Genomic DNA, 13,697 nt, shown 5'->3' with positions numbered 1-13,697 from the left:
CTGCAGGTGTCTTTTTGGTCAAGTGTAACTCCAAGCTTCCTAAATCCTACTGGGGGAGAGGGAAGGGTCTGTGTTGAAAAAGTGTCTGCTCATTTCATTCATTCATTTACTATCCTGGGTTAAAACACAAAAGGCATGAAATTCAGCATCTGTGCATTTAAGTGAACTCTTACATTTGTTGATAGCAGAATCTACTTTTTCTGCAAATGTACTATTCACTTAAAAGACAGTTGGAAACTACAAGTTTTTTTGGTTTGTTTTTTGTTTTTTGAGATGGAGTTTTGTTCTTTTTGCCCAGGCTGGAGTGGAACTTGAATCATTTTTAATGAACTCCTTGGTTCCACTAATCTTCATTTATTTCCTGAGCACTCTGATGCCCCAGGCACATGATTTTTAACTTTGCTAGAAAGCAGCACACACATCATTCCTAGTTCCAAAGCCCAGCTGCCCAGGTGCAGCCACTGATCACGAATTATTTTAAAGGGTAGTTGACATCCCCTTGTGCCCAAAATTTAAATTTAAAAAGAAAAAAAAAAAAAACACCTCTCTATAGTTTGACTCCGAAGTCTTCATTTTTACCTTTAGAATTTTATTTCATCTGCAAATGTGAAGATTCCTCCTCTAAAGGACAATGGAAAAAGACAAATTTCAGCCAGACTCCTTCTTCCATTCACCTCCACTCAGAAAGTCATGGGAGACTCCCACATCTAATAGCCTTTGCCATGAAGTCTTTCCAACAATCTTTTGGAAGTCTAAATAAAATCTAGATCCACTGGTTTGTCCTTCTTCCCACATTTATTCTCTCCCTCGGAGAACTTTAATAGATTTGCCAAGCATAATTTCTTCATCTGCGAGTCATGTTTTCTTCAGAGTCCAGTAACGTCACCCTGTCCCATGGACTGCACAAGGCTGCCAGGTATGCAGGCAAATTAGCTCCGATAACAAGAAGCATTTCTATGATTCTAACCAGAAACTCACCAAAGTGAAGTGTCAGTACAGTCGTGCGAGCACACATATCTACAGCTACCTCTGCAAACACTGCTCCGAGCACTGGACACACAAGAATTCATAGAACAGAACCCCGGAGCGAGGATTCAGATCCGGGCAGTCCAGGCCCAGAATCCAGACTGCTAACTGCCCACCTTGGCAGCCTCTACAAATCACCAGCGCGTGTCAGCAGCTCGGGGCTCCCCTCACCCTCCTGTCTTCGTCCAGCACAAAGGAAAGACCACCCTAGAATTTTCTTTATTTTAGCTTTTCCCAGGACTCCTCTAATGACAACTCCGGAGTTTTCCCTGAAGCTAAAGCAGCCTGCTTCCTCTTCTCGGGGCCTACTCACCTCTCCAGAATCAGAGAAAAAAGTAGAGCCTCCTCCAGCTCTCAGACCCTAATGCCCCAGAATCTCAGGAGCCTGGCACTGCTCTCCTAAATGCTTTAATCTCTGCCCACTGAAGCCCCCAGACACTGCAGATAAGGTCAGAAGTGGGGCAGGGTAACTGCCCTTCCCAGGTAGGGAAATGCTTCACCTCCTTCCAGTCCAGTCTCTCTCCAAGGAGCTGGTTTTACATATCTATGTGGCTTTTAGCCTTTCTGAATCTTCTACTAGTGGCAGCTGAGGGGGGCAGGATAGCCAAGAATGTCCTCCACCCCCTGCCCAGCCCCCATCTCTGAACCCAGTCTGGGTCAATGACAAGCTACAAATCTGGCCCAGGCCTCCACCTGGAAATCTAAAGCAAAGGATATTATTAAAGTCACAGGTTAAGGATCACTCACTCCACAGCTCCTCATTTAGAAGCCTGCAGTGGCGTCAAATGTAAACACTTCCCAAGAATGCTTTAAAACAGGGGGAGGTTTTTATTAAGCGACTTAATTGAGGGCCACTTCTCATTGTGGGAAGCTTTTAAACTGATGAATAAAAGGGGCCTGGTGGTGTTTTCCAGACACTTGTTTTTAAAACCTGTCACGCAGAGTCATGGGGAAATGAAGCACCACTCAGGGCCCCCATGTGTGCTCCTGCTGCTAATTCTTCCACAGAAGTAAGATACCTAATAAGACCTATTCCCCAGCACCAAGAACCTGGCATGAGGGCTTCATTCCACATTCATTTCAAGGGTCATTAGAAGTACTGGATGGGAAAAGTGGAAAAAATAAGGCTGGCCAAGAAGGATCAAAATCAATGAAGAAAGACACTTTAAAACTTGAAAACAGGGCATGACTTCAGAGAACCACAGGCCTGATGACACTGAGGCTTGGGGTGCTCTGCAAAAAAGACACCAGGTAAAAAGTGGTGAAGTGCTGGCGCATGTTACAATACACAGATGACACCTTGAAAACATTATGCTAAGTGAAAGAAGCCAGATGCAAAGGCCATCTATTGCATGAAATACATTTATATGAAATATCCAGACTAGGCAGTTCCACAGAAACAGAAAATAGATGAGTGGGCCCACAGGGAGGGAGTGGCTGGGGGAAGGGAGGAACGTGGAGTGACTGCTCTACGGGTCCAGGGTTTCCTTTTAGGGGGACGAAAAAGTTTTGGAATTAGATAGTGGTGATGGTTGCACAACATTGTGAATGTACTTAATGCCACTGCACTGTACACTTTAAATTGGTTAAAATGGAGATTTTATGCTGTATTTTGCCACCAAAAAAAATACCAAGAACCAGAAAGATCCTTTTTCAGCTCCTAAATCAGGAGCAAGCTCTTCATCTGAGTAAAAATACACAAGCTACAAGCCAACATCAAATATTATTTTACTAACAGCAACTCATTTATTGAGCTAAGCTCCCATCTTCACCGCACACCTCACAAGGACCAGTCGCTGAAGCCTCACACCCATCTTCAGCTGGGTGTTATCGTCGTCACTGTCATTATCCTCATTTTACAGGTGAGGAAACTGAGGTGCAACGAGGTGAAGTAGCTAACCCAGGGTCACACAACAAGCACGGGAAAAGCCAAAGGTTGTACACAGAGCAGCCTGTGAGTGGCTGACCTCATGCTGTCAACCACTGGGCCACACTGCTTCCCGAATCACACACCCTGCTGCAGGAACTATTTGGGGGGCCTCGTACTATGCCCGTAACACAGATATTCTTCGTTGAGCCCCAACCATTTTAGTGTCCTTGACTGAAACGGATCCCGTGAAAAATACCTTCAAAAGGCATACCTTAGGAATCACACAGCACATTCACATACCTAGAGCTAGTTTCACACATGCAGAGTCAGAGCAACATGACGAGATGGGAGAGTGACACAATTACCTACCTGTCCTTTAACAGGGGAGAAAAGCGAGGCTCACAAGTCTGTAGCAGTGCAGGCCCCACTCCACCAATGTTCTCTGCAGGGAATGGGTTTAACCACCCCACAGGCTAAGTGGTTTCACTGGTTTTAGCATGGCTATTTATATGTAAACGATGCAAGCAAGTTTCAAATGAAGTTAAGTCATGTTTAATGGAGAGAAAAGGAGGTGTTCCCACCTCAGGGGCACCTGTGGGGTAACCCAGAGGCATCAATAAAACGTTAAATTCCATTCTTGCCACCCTACTTAAGAAAGGAGGGATCTTTGTCCCTGGCCAATAGTTCCCTTGGATCAGAGATGTTAAAAAGAGCTACCGTCAGGGTTTCTTAGCCTTGGCTCTACTGACATTTTAAGCCAGATAATTCCTGTGGGGGACTGTCCTTTGAATCAAAGGATATTTAGCAGCATCCCTGGCCTTGGCCCATTAGATGCCAGGAGCCATCACCACCCCAGCCATAACTACCAAGAATGTCTCCAGATATTGTCAAATGTACCCCCGGGTGGGGAGGTTGGGGGGACCCTCTTTGAGAACCACTGTACTATGTCAAAGAGATATGGCTTGACTGTATGTGGTAGGCATTACATCTATTTTACAGATGAGGAAACAAACCTGGAATGGAAGAGGAACCAAAGAGCCATCACTCCTAATGATCGTCAAATAGAGCTTCCAATCCAAGTGAGTGAGACCTTTCTTTGCCCCACAGTGTGAAGAAGGAATGAAAATACAGGAGATGAAACTACTTTATTTTTCTCTGTCACCCAGGCTGGAGTGCAGTGGCACAATCTCAGCTCACTGCAATCTCCGCCTCCTGGGTTCAAGCAAAGCTGGGACTACAGGCATGAGCCCCCACGCCCAGCTAATTTTTTGTATTTTTAGCAGGGACAGCGTTTCACCATGTTGGCTAGGCTGGTCTTGAACTCCTGATCCCAACTGATCGGCCTGCCTCAGACTCCCAAACTGCTAGGATTATAGGCGTGAGCCACTTCACCCAGCCCAAGGTGAAACTACTTTCTACTGGCTCATGCATTTAAATGTTAAACAGGAAAATGGATGGTGGACTTGAACCTTACCAGGTATTTGGTCCTCAACTGCAAAGAAAATATATTCTGCAGACCCTGATGACAAGAGCAGCCCCGAACAATGCATGGAAGTCTGAAGGGCCTCCCTGATTCACTCAATAGTCTGCAAGCTGGGTGTAGGGATGCCCTTCAAATAAGAAATGCTTTAAGCAAACAAGCAAAAAATGATTCACTATGAGAACTTGAAATGCATACAGGACAGCATGCTTTTATCAAAAATTCTCTCCTGTTGTTTTTGCAAAACACTCCCCACACACTCTCACTCTACTTAAGGCTTGTCTGTTTTTCTGTTTAGATATCACTGTGGCTGCTAGAGACAGAGGAAATACAAGGATGTCAAGTTTCAAAACACTGTCTTTCTTCCTTCTTCCACAAAGCTTTAGTGAGCACCTATTTTCTACCAGACACCAGGTATACAAGGTCAGTAAAGAGGTCTCGTCTCTTTAAAGGTTTGTTTGAAAGTTTATGGCAATTTTTTTAAAAAAGAAAGAAAAGAAAGTTTATGGGAATTCAGACACATAAACAAAGAGCACTTATGTTGTTCTCATTGCCAAGATAAAGGCATATACAGGCTATCAATAATTTGTTGAAGAAATAAGTGGGTGAGTTCAAGGAATGAATGAAGAGCAGGTGCAGCATCCAGGCCTCTATGCCTAATGAGGTGGTAGTTGTTAGCATAGCTCAGAGCCAGACAGCAAGGGTTTCAACCCTGGATTTCAGCACTTTGACAAGTTACACAATTTCCCGTGGCCTTGTTTCTATCGCCTGTAAAATGGGTTTATGATAGCACCTATCCCATAGAATTGCTATAGTAAAAGCTCTACGATGGGGCTGGAGGCAAATGCTATGGGAGCATTTGCTGTTATGAGAATTACTGATCTTGGGCAGGTCTCCTGGAAAGTGTCTGGCAACTCTCTCCCTCTTTTGTACCCCATCCAGCTGCCTCACACCCAGTAAGTTGGACTCAGGCCTGCAGGGAGAAGCAGTCATGCCATGAGCAAGCCAGGCCTGGAGAATCAGCTAACTGGTGGGTCTTATCTCCTACCCCCTATTTCCCCTCTCCCTTCACCCTACCTTCTCCTCCCACCCCACCCACCCCACTCCCCAAAGCTTATAAGTGGCCCAAGGCAGCACAGACTGGTAGGGCTGAGCTAGTCTGGCCACAACCAGACCAAAGGCATTTAAGCCCCAAACCTGAAACTCACAAGTAAAAGAAATCTTAAGTTTGGGCTGGGCACGGTGGCTCACGCCTGTAATCTCAGCAGTTCGGGAGGCCTGGGTGGGTGGATGGCTTGAGCTCAGGAATTAGAGACCTGCCTGGGCAACATGGCAAAACCCCACTTCTACAAAACACACACACACACACATAAAAATTAGCCAGGCATAGTAGCCTGCATCTGTGGTCCCAGCTCCTCGGGAGGCTGAGGTGGGAGAATCACTTGAGCCTGAGTCTGGGAGGTTGAGGCTGCAGTGAACTGTAATCACACCACTGCACTCCAGCCTGGCCAACAGAGTGAGATTATCTCAAAAAAAAAAAAGAAAAGAAAAGAAAAGGCAGATGTGGTGGCTTACGCCTGTAATCCCAGCACTTTGGGAGGCTGAGGCGGGCGGATCACAAGGTCAGGAGATAGAGACCATCCTGGCTAACATGGTGAAACCCCATCTCTACTAAAAATACAAAAAATTAGCCGGGCGTCGTGGCACGTGCCTGTAGTCCCAGCTACTCGGTAGGCTGAGGCAGGAGAATGGCTTGAATCCAGGAGGCGGAGGTTGTGGTGAGCTGAGATTGTGCCATCGCACTCCAGCCTGGGCAACAAGGCTGGGCAACTGTATCAAAAAAACAGAAAAAAAAAGAAAAAAGAAAAAAAGGAAGAAAGAAATCTTAAGTTTGTTAAACTCCACCCTGCAATCCCTTTGCAAGCTCTTTTCTCTCTCTCTCTTATCTCTCACTCCATTCTTTATCAGGTCCTCTCCAGCACCTAAAGCTTTCACAGTAATCACCACTCTAAGTGAACGTTCCAGGTTTTTGATACTTGATTAGGGCAAGGACGGAGGCTAATCAACTTTTCAGCTGCTGCTGTATAATTCTGAGTAAGTCATTGTTTATAGAAAGGAAGATAAAAACCACACAGGCAAAAAAGGTGGGGAATCAAACCTTTTTTAATACTATCAGCTACAAAAGAGTTCAAGGATATATATTAGTTCGTAAGATATACTAGAACCTCTTCATGACTTTGAAAACTGGGCCATTTCTTTTTCTTTTGTAATCAAGTCAAAAGAGCCCCATTGTTGAGAGTTTAACAGTCCTAGTTGGAATACCCAAACTCCCAGCCTTAGAGAGGAAGGGGTCCTCACTTGGAAAATGGAACTAACAACACTCCCATCACAGGATTCCTGGATAGTCCTGGTCACAGTCGTTCCTCTTCCCTATGTGGACTATAAATTTGCAAGGGAAAACAGAGGGCCTGTTTTGAATGCAATGAAACACAAAGATAGAAAACTAAGGGAAAAGGTCAAAAACAAGAGAATTCTTGAGGCCAAAACTAGAGGTCATCTTACCTCAATCTTCCAGCAAAGAGATAAGTAACAGGAAAAGATTATTAACAATCGAGGAGGTTTACAGACCTAACACACTACAAAGCAATCACCTGAACGATTACGTACTCTACCAAAGCAAAGCAGAAATCCCTGTGATTGGGCAGCAGGGAAGAAACCCTGCCCTGTAAACAAAGAGGCTTCTGGCCAGGCTGGCAGAAATATTGCATGTTCATAACAAATGCTCTGTGCACTAATCCCAAACACTCTAACTCCATGACGACCCTCCACTAACTCCCTGGAAATGTTCCCTGGAGCTGATCCTTCTCGGGTTGAAATATTCAGCTAGTGCTCATTGTAGTAATGAACATTCATTCACTAGCCCTGTTTTAAACTCATCTCTAATTATAACTCCATATGGCCTCTAAGCCCTTACTACCTGTAATTTTAAGAGCTTGAGGTAATTACTATGCAGCAAAGTTTTGTTTTTGTCACAAGTACCACATAAACAGGAATTGGATGTGCACAGCTTCGTTTTATTCTAGAATGCCCAACGCTGAATTTTGTTTTTAATCTCTTACTCAACAACCAATTATCTACAGAAACTCAGAGGTTTGCAGAACTTGAAGAAGGGTGGAAATCACGTCTCTCTAACCTAGGATGTGGGACCCATTCAGAGACTTTCTGCACAGCCTAATCTACCCTCTTCTTTAAGACACCTAGAAAAGCAGCAGTCCATAAAATTTCCCTTGGGATCACAGGGTTGCAGTGGCCTTTAGTGGAATACTTTCTCTTTAGGTCTGAACTGATCTACTATTTTCCTCTACCTCATGTAGAGGAAAATAGTAAATTTCCTATTTACTCGAGGTAGAGGAAAATAGTAGATCAGTTCAGACCTAAGGAGACTGTGATGTTAAAAAATAAACAAGGCACTGAGAACACAATTTCTTAATCAGCTCAGCTTAAAAGGAGCGAGAAACAGTAGAGAGAACTTAGCTTTGTATTCAGACAGACCAGAGTACTCTCGAACTTCAACTCTGCCATTTTATTTTTGTTGTTTGTTTTTAAGACAGGGTCTCACTCTGTGACCCAGGCTGGAGTGCAGTGGCATGATCATGGTTCACCGCAGCCTCAACCTCCTAGGCTCAAGCCATCCTCCCATCTCGACCTCCAGAGTAGCTGGGACCACAGGCATGCACTACCACACCAGGCTAATTTCTGTATTTTTTGTAGAGGCGGTATTTCAGCATGTTGTCCAGGCTGGTATTGACCTCCTGGGCTCAAGGGATCCCCCTGCCTCGGCCTCCCAAAGTGCTGGGATTACAGGCATGAGAACTTTGCCACTGTCAAGTACTATGCACCTTTGCAGGATTCAGCACCTCCTTGGGCCTCAGTTTCCTCATCTGTAAAACGAGGTCACTGCCACCTGCCTCTCAGGAATGTAAAGGGTTTACAGTAATGAACGAAAAGTGCTGAGCATGCTACCTGGCACTTGAAAGGCAGTCAATAAACAAATAGTAACTATTATAACCATGAGGTTATTAGCCCTATGGGTCAGCTATTTGGAAACCACCTACCCAAGGGAAAAACAGTGTGAAGTCCAGTTTTCAGCCTGCCCAAGGAAGCCTGAGCTAAAGCGACCATGGTATGATGAGGAACCAATGTCTGCCCATTGGCAGGAGCCATAGACACAAACCCAACCACTTGCTCCAAAAAGTGCTGCAGCTGTGGCTTTCACACTGCACTTTGCATTCTCCTTTCAGCTCTGTTGCGGAGGTGGCCACTACTAAGCTTACTTTACCAGTTACTAATGTGCCAAAAATGGATCCAGCCACATTCTCCATGAGCTTCCCACCCCCAGGAAGTACCCCTGTTCAGCAGACTCCAGAAGCAAAAGACACCTGCCAGAATCTGGTCTCTTCCTCCACCTCCCACCTCCCCTTTGCATGATGGATACCTGCACCCTTCTCGCTCCTGGAGTCGGACATATCCAAAATCAGTCGTTTGGTGTATGGGCCTAATAGAATAAGCTTTAATGTAAACCCAAGTAAAGCATGTCTTATGCCTCCTGTGCCAATGAATTGAGGAGGCATCTACCCAGGCGAGGCTAGCCAGGTGCCCCACAGTACCCCATGGGCCACTGTGTTCCTCTTGATTAGAAAAGTTCCTAACTTATTGCAACCCAGGGTTTACATCCCCACCTGACTCAGGCCCCTTAAGGCAGGAACATTATCCTGTTTACCAACAACTCTGGGTAATACATAGCTTTTGCTAGTAACAGGGGCTAGTAACAGCTGGGCGCAGTGGCTCATGCCTGTAATCGGAGCACTTTGGGAGGCCGAAGCAGGTGGATCACCTGAGGTCAGGAGTTCAAGACCAGCCTGGCCAACATGGTGAAACCCCATCTCTACTAAAAATACAAAAATAAGCGGGGTATGGTGGCGCATGCCTGTAATTCCAGCTACTCAGGAGGCTGAGGCAGGGAGGATTGCATTAACCCAGGAGGCGGAGGTTGCAGTGAGCTGAGATCACATCACTGCACTCCAGCCTGGGTGACAGAGCGGAGTCTCAAAAAACAAAAACAAAAAGACACCTTAGTGTGAATTTAAGATGAAGCACTATCTCCCCCAAGGATATTGGCTTGAGGGATGCAGGAGGGTGCATGAAGAGAGAAGTACAGGGGGCTGCAATCGGGACACCGGGGACACCAGGCTGAAAACAGTAAGCCTTCCCTCCTCGGTAAAGGTCAGTCAACCCTAGTGCTATTTCCATCCCCCACCCCATTCCCCTTTTTTTTTTTTTTCCTTTTCCATTTTCAGGATTTTCATGTCATAACTGGTTTCTTGATAACAGCAATGTCACATGCCTGAAAAAAGTAAGCACTTGGTCATTCAGAGAAAATTACCCAATTTTTGGTTTCCCCTTGAACTTTGTTTTCCTGCTCTGATGCCAACCTCTCAGCCATGCCACCGCCCTTTAGTGCCGAGATCAGAAGATGAAAAGAAAGGAAAAGCATAAAATCAGTTGGATATTTTTAAAAGGCCAATGGCATCTCTTAGATAAATGGGTTTCACGGGGAACGAGAGTTAGGAGGCCATTAAATTTTTTTAACTCTCCCTCACCCATCAGCACAAGCAAATTAAACAAGGAAAAAAAGGAAGCCACCAGGGCAATAAATTCTTAATACAAACCAAAGGCCTTTTCTAGTTGCTGTATCCCCTTTCCCTAAATGAAAAAGTATCTCACTAACCCTTTCTTCATATTTTTCTTCACTTACTTTCTTCTAATCACTTTAGGATATTAGAGCTGCTACTCCAAAGTGAGAAATTGCAATAAATGTGCTTAGGCCCACATTTACATAAACTTTTCTTTTTGGGGGGGTAGAGTGTATTATTATATTCACAGTGTAACTCTTGCTGTTCAGGTGTGACTTTTCAGACACCATGAGTTCAACAGCATCCTCGAATAAGCATTTTTCTTTTCCCAATTGAGACAAGATTTGGAAGTTAACAAACCATTTAATAATATGGCTTCATTTTGTTGGCATGGTCTCACTCACACACACACACACACACACACACACACACAACAGTAGGAAAACACTTTCCATATAGTCTTGCTCCCCAAAGGGTGATGATTCGGGTCAGGGGACACCCTGTAAGACAATGCGCTGCATGTAACCTCCATTTCAAGCCAAAGCCAAGACAATGAAGACGGCTCCCACAGGGTGCACACCTCCAGCAAGTGAATACAGTAGTAGCAGCAGAGCATGGTCGTGGAAGTTGGGGAAAAGCGAGAAAACCAAGTGGGCAAAATTATGTCATTTTTGTATTTTTCAAAATGAACGTTCTTTGGACTTACATTAGCAGCTAGAAATGAATGTAAATGTTCTTTCACTTCAGCAAGGCATTCTTGAAAGGATGTCATCCCACTGTTAATAAAAATATAGGCCGGGCACGGTGGCTCATGCCTGTAATCCCAGCACTTTGAGAGGCCGAGGTGGGCAGATCACCTGACGTCAGGAGTTTGAGAACAGCCTGGCCAACATGGCAAAACTCTGTCTCTACTAAAAATACAAAAAAGTAGCCGGGCATGGTAGCGGGTGCCTGTAATCCCAGCTACTTGGGAGGCTGAGGCAGGAGAATCATTTGAACCAGGGAGGCATAGGTTGCTGTAAGCTGAGATTGCACCACTGCACTCCAGCCTGGGCGACAAGAGCAAAACTCCGTCTCAAAAAAAAAAAAAACACATAGAGGGCCACCCCCTAAGAAAAACTTAAAACCACTGATTTGTGGTCAGGTAGCAACATCAGGGTGGAAATTTTAATGCAAACATCATATTTGGGGTACAAAAGTAAATTAACCAAGATCCCCGGAGACTATCACATTACTAAAAAGGGCAGTGAAAACACATTTTCTTGATAAAATATATGACCTAATTTAGCCAATATAAGCATGGTTACATTTTCCTTAGTCCTACTTCTCTATCATTTTTAAGATCATGTGACAGGTGTCTCAGGTGTCATCTCAGATGTGCCATGTTATACACTGTGTTCTGTCTGCAGGGCTTCATCATACTTCCAGAATAAGTTTAATCTACAAAAATGGACATATGTTAACACAAATATCAACCACAAAACCTTAAGGATGTTGTTAGCTTTGGCTTTTTGAAGGAAAATTCTCCACATTTATGCAACTCCATTATCTATGTGGGGGAGTCTCCGGAGGGTCTCCAAAAGCTGACCAAACCCTAAAGTATTTTTTCTCCTTTTAATCTGAAATCATTCCCGAATATGACAAGTCAAATTATCACTTGGTTTTCCCTGAATAGGACAACCCTGTATTATAACCTTGACCCTGACAAGGACTGCTTGGTTCTAATGCCTACACTCCCACCTCCTTGGTAGAAAGTGCCCTGGCAGTATTGACTGTAAACAGAGAGGTAGAAACAAAGGGATCTTCAGTAAAGGCACCATCTACTGTCTAAAGTTGGAAAGCACCAATCAACAGGTTCTTCAGGTGGAGAGGTGGATTAGGGAAGAGTTATGAGGACCTGAGATGAGTTCTAGATCAGGACTGATCTTGAGCCGTCCGAAGAGTGGCTGGTGGGAGCAACTCTCAAAGCAGAGGTTTTCAAACTTGCCTGCACATTAGAATCACCTGCGGCGTCTTAAAAATTCCATTGTCCAGGCTGCAACCCAGGCAAGCCGAATCCAGATCTCTGGGAGTGGGACACAGGCACCAGTATTTTTTAAAACTCTCCAGATGTGCGGCCAAGTTTGAGAACCAATGCCCGCAAAAGCATTCCCAGCGAGCTTTGAGCAACGTTTTGAGCGGCATAAGCAGAGTCGGGAGGGCAGCGGCCTTAGGGTGAAGAACACACAAAGCAAATATACAAAGTTTCAAAAATCCTGTGTAACTAACTCCAACATGACAGCCAAGTACCTGTCTAGAGGCCAAACAGTGATGCAACTTGGAAAAGTCCCGGGGAGAGCTAGAATGTGTGCTCCGAGTGAGGCGGGGGCTCTCTCGGGGATGACCTCCCTGGGCGGCGCAGTGGTCTGGAGGATCGGGGAGAGAAAGGTCACACGCCCCTTTCTTTCCAGGGGATGGTCCGGCCGAGCACGCCGAGGACTTGAGTACGACAGGATAGGTCAGAAACTGCTTCGCGTGAGTCTCTCCCAGCTGTCACTAGAGCCGGAGGGTCCAGGCAGGGGTGCGAAGGCAGAAAGTCCCTCTTCACTAAAGGGAGGTTCTGCAGGGCCTCCTCCCTCCCACCCCGCCCCGAAGCGGGTTCCCCAGGGATCGCCCGCATCTGTTCTGCGCCTGCCTTCGGCGGGGCGCGGCGCGGGAGTCCGGGTCGCACCTTCGAGCCCCAGGACACGCGCGGCGCGGGGCACCGAGAGTGGACGCGCGGACTGAGCACAATGCACCTGGCTGAGCCCGAACCCCTGGGGGTCCCGCCGCCCTGGGCGGCCCCTAGCACCCCGAAGCCCGGTTGCCGGCGCACACCCCGCCCCGCTCCAGCCCGGAGCTCACTCACCGCCGCCGCCGCCTCCTCCCGCGTCCAGCTCCCGCCGCAGCCAGCAGAGCCCGGCCGGAGTGCAGGGGCCGCGGCGCCGCCAGGAGGCCGAGCGAGCCCGCGCCCCGCCCCGCAGTCGCCGCCCGCCCTCCTGGGAGGAGGGGCAGGGGCTGCCGGCGGGCCCAACCCTCCCTTCAATCCGCCCGCGGCCCGTCGGGACGAACCTACCCAGGCACCCCCGCACCACCCGCTCTCGGCTCCGCTCGGCCCCGGGCTGCGCTTAGACCTCACCCCTTCCCGGAGCCGTTCGTCCTTCCACCTCCCCTCCGCCGTCACCGGGCATTTTTCTTCTCCCAGCCTCGGCCTCTCCAAATTCCTGGCCTGCAGGAAGCCCTCCCTATTTCGCGCTCTCGACTGCGCCGAGCTCAGTTTACCCCTTTCCCTTCCTTTCCCTGCTTAGCCTTTTTCCCCCTCACTGTCAGAAACTTAAGGGATAGCGCTCTTCTGCCACCGCAAACCCACACCTATTTATTGAGCACCTACTGTGTCTAGACACTGGTGGGGAGGTTATCCCACTTGCGCGGTAACAAGAAATGTCTGTCTCTGTTGGAGAAACAGGAAAGTGAGGCGCCTCGTAAGGTCACACAGCTGGCGGTAGTAGGGCTGGGATTCGAATACAGTTTTTAGGTCCTTGTTTAGGCCCACCCCACGATAAACTGCGGCATGCCTCTCGCTAGCTGTGAGAACTTGGGCAAAATGTTA

General features: G+C 46.8%; 1 protein-coding gene across 3 annotated transcripts in view; it reads right to left on the bottom strand.

Moving 5' to 3' along the window:
* The window catches only part of CGNL1 (cingulin like 1), a 173,147-nt gene extending 160,096 nt beyond the window's left edge, over positions 1-13,051 (bottom strand). The window contains exon 1 of one of the 3 annotated variants that reach the window (XM_055364037.2): positions 12,957-13,051. The gene's annotated coding sequence lies outside the window, so the exon portion shown is untranslated. Of the gene's footprint in view, positions 1-3,265; positions 3,681-12,956 lie in introns of those variants that run through there. The other 2 variants (XM_031002321.3, XM_031002320.3) reach the window with 2 other exon arrangements.
* Positions 13,052-13,697: the final 646 nt, after the last annotated feature.

The sequence above is a fragment of the Gorilla gorilla genome, chromosome 16 (assembly GCF_029281585.2).
Source record: "Gorilla gorilla gorilla isolate KB3781 chromosome 16, NHGRI_mGorGor1-v2.1_pri, whole genome shotgun sequence".
Taxonomy (NCBI): Eukaryota; Metazoa; Chordata; class Mammalia; order Primates; family Hominidae; genus Gorilla; species Gorilla gorilla.
This window is presented reverse-complemented; position numbering and strand designations above follow the sequence as displayed.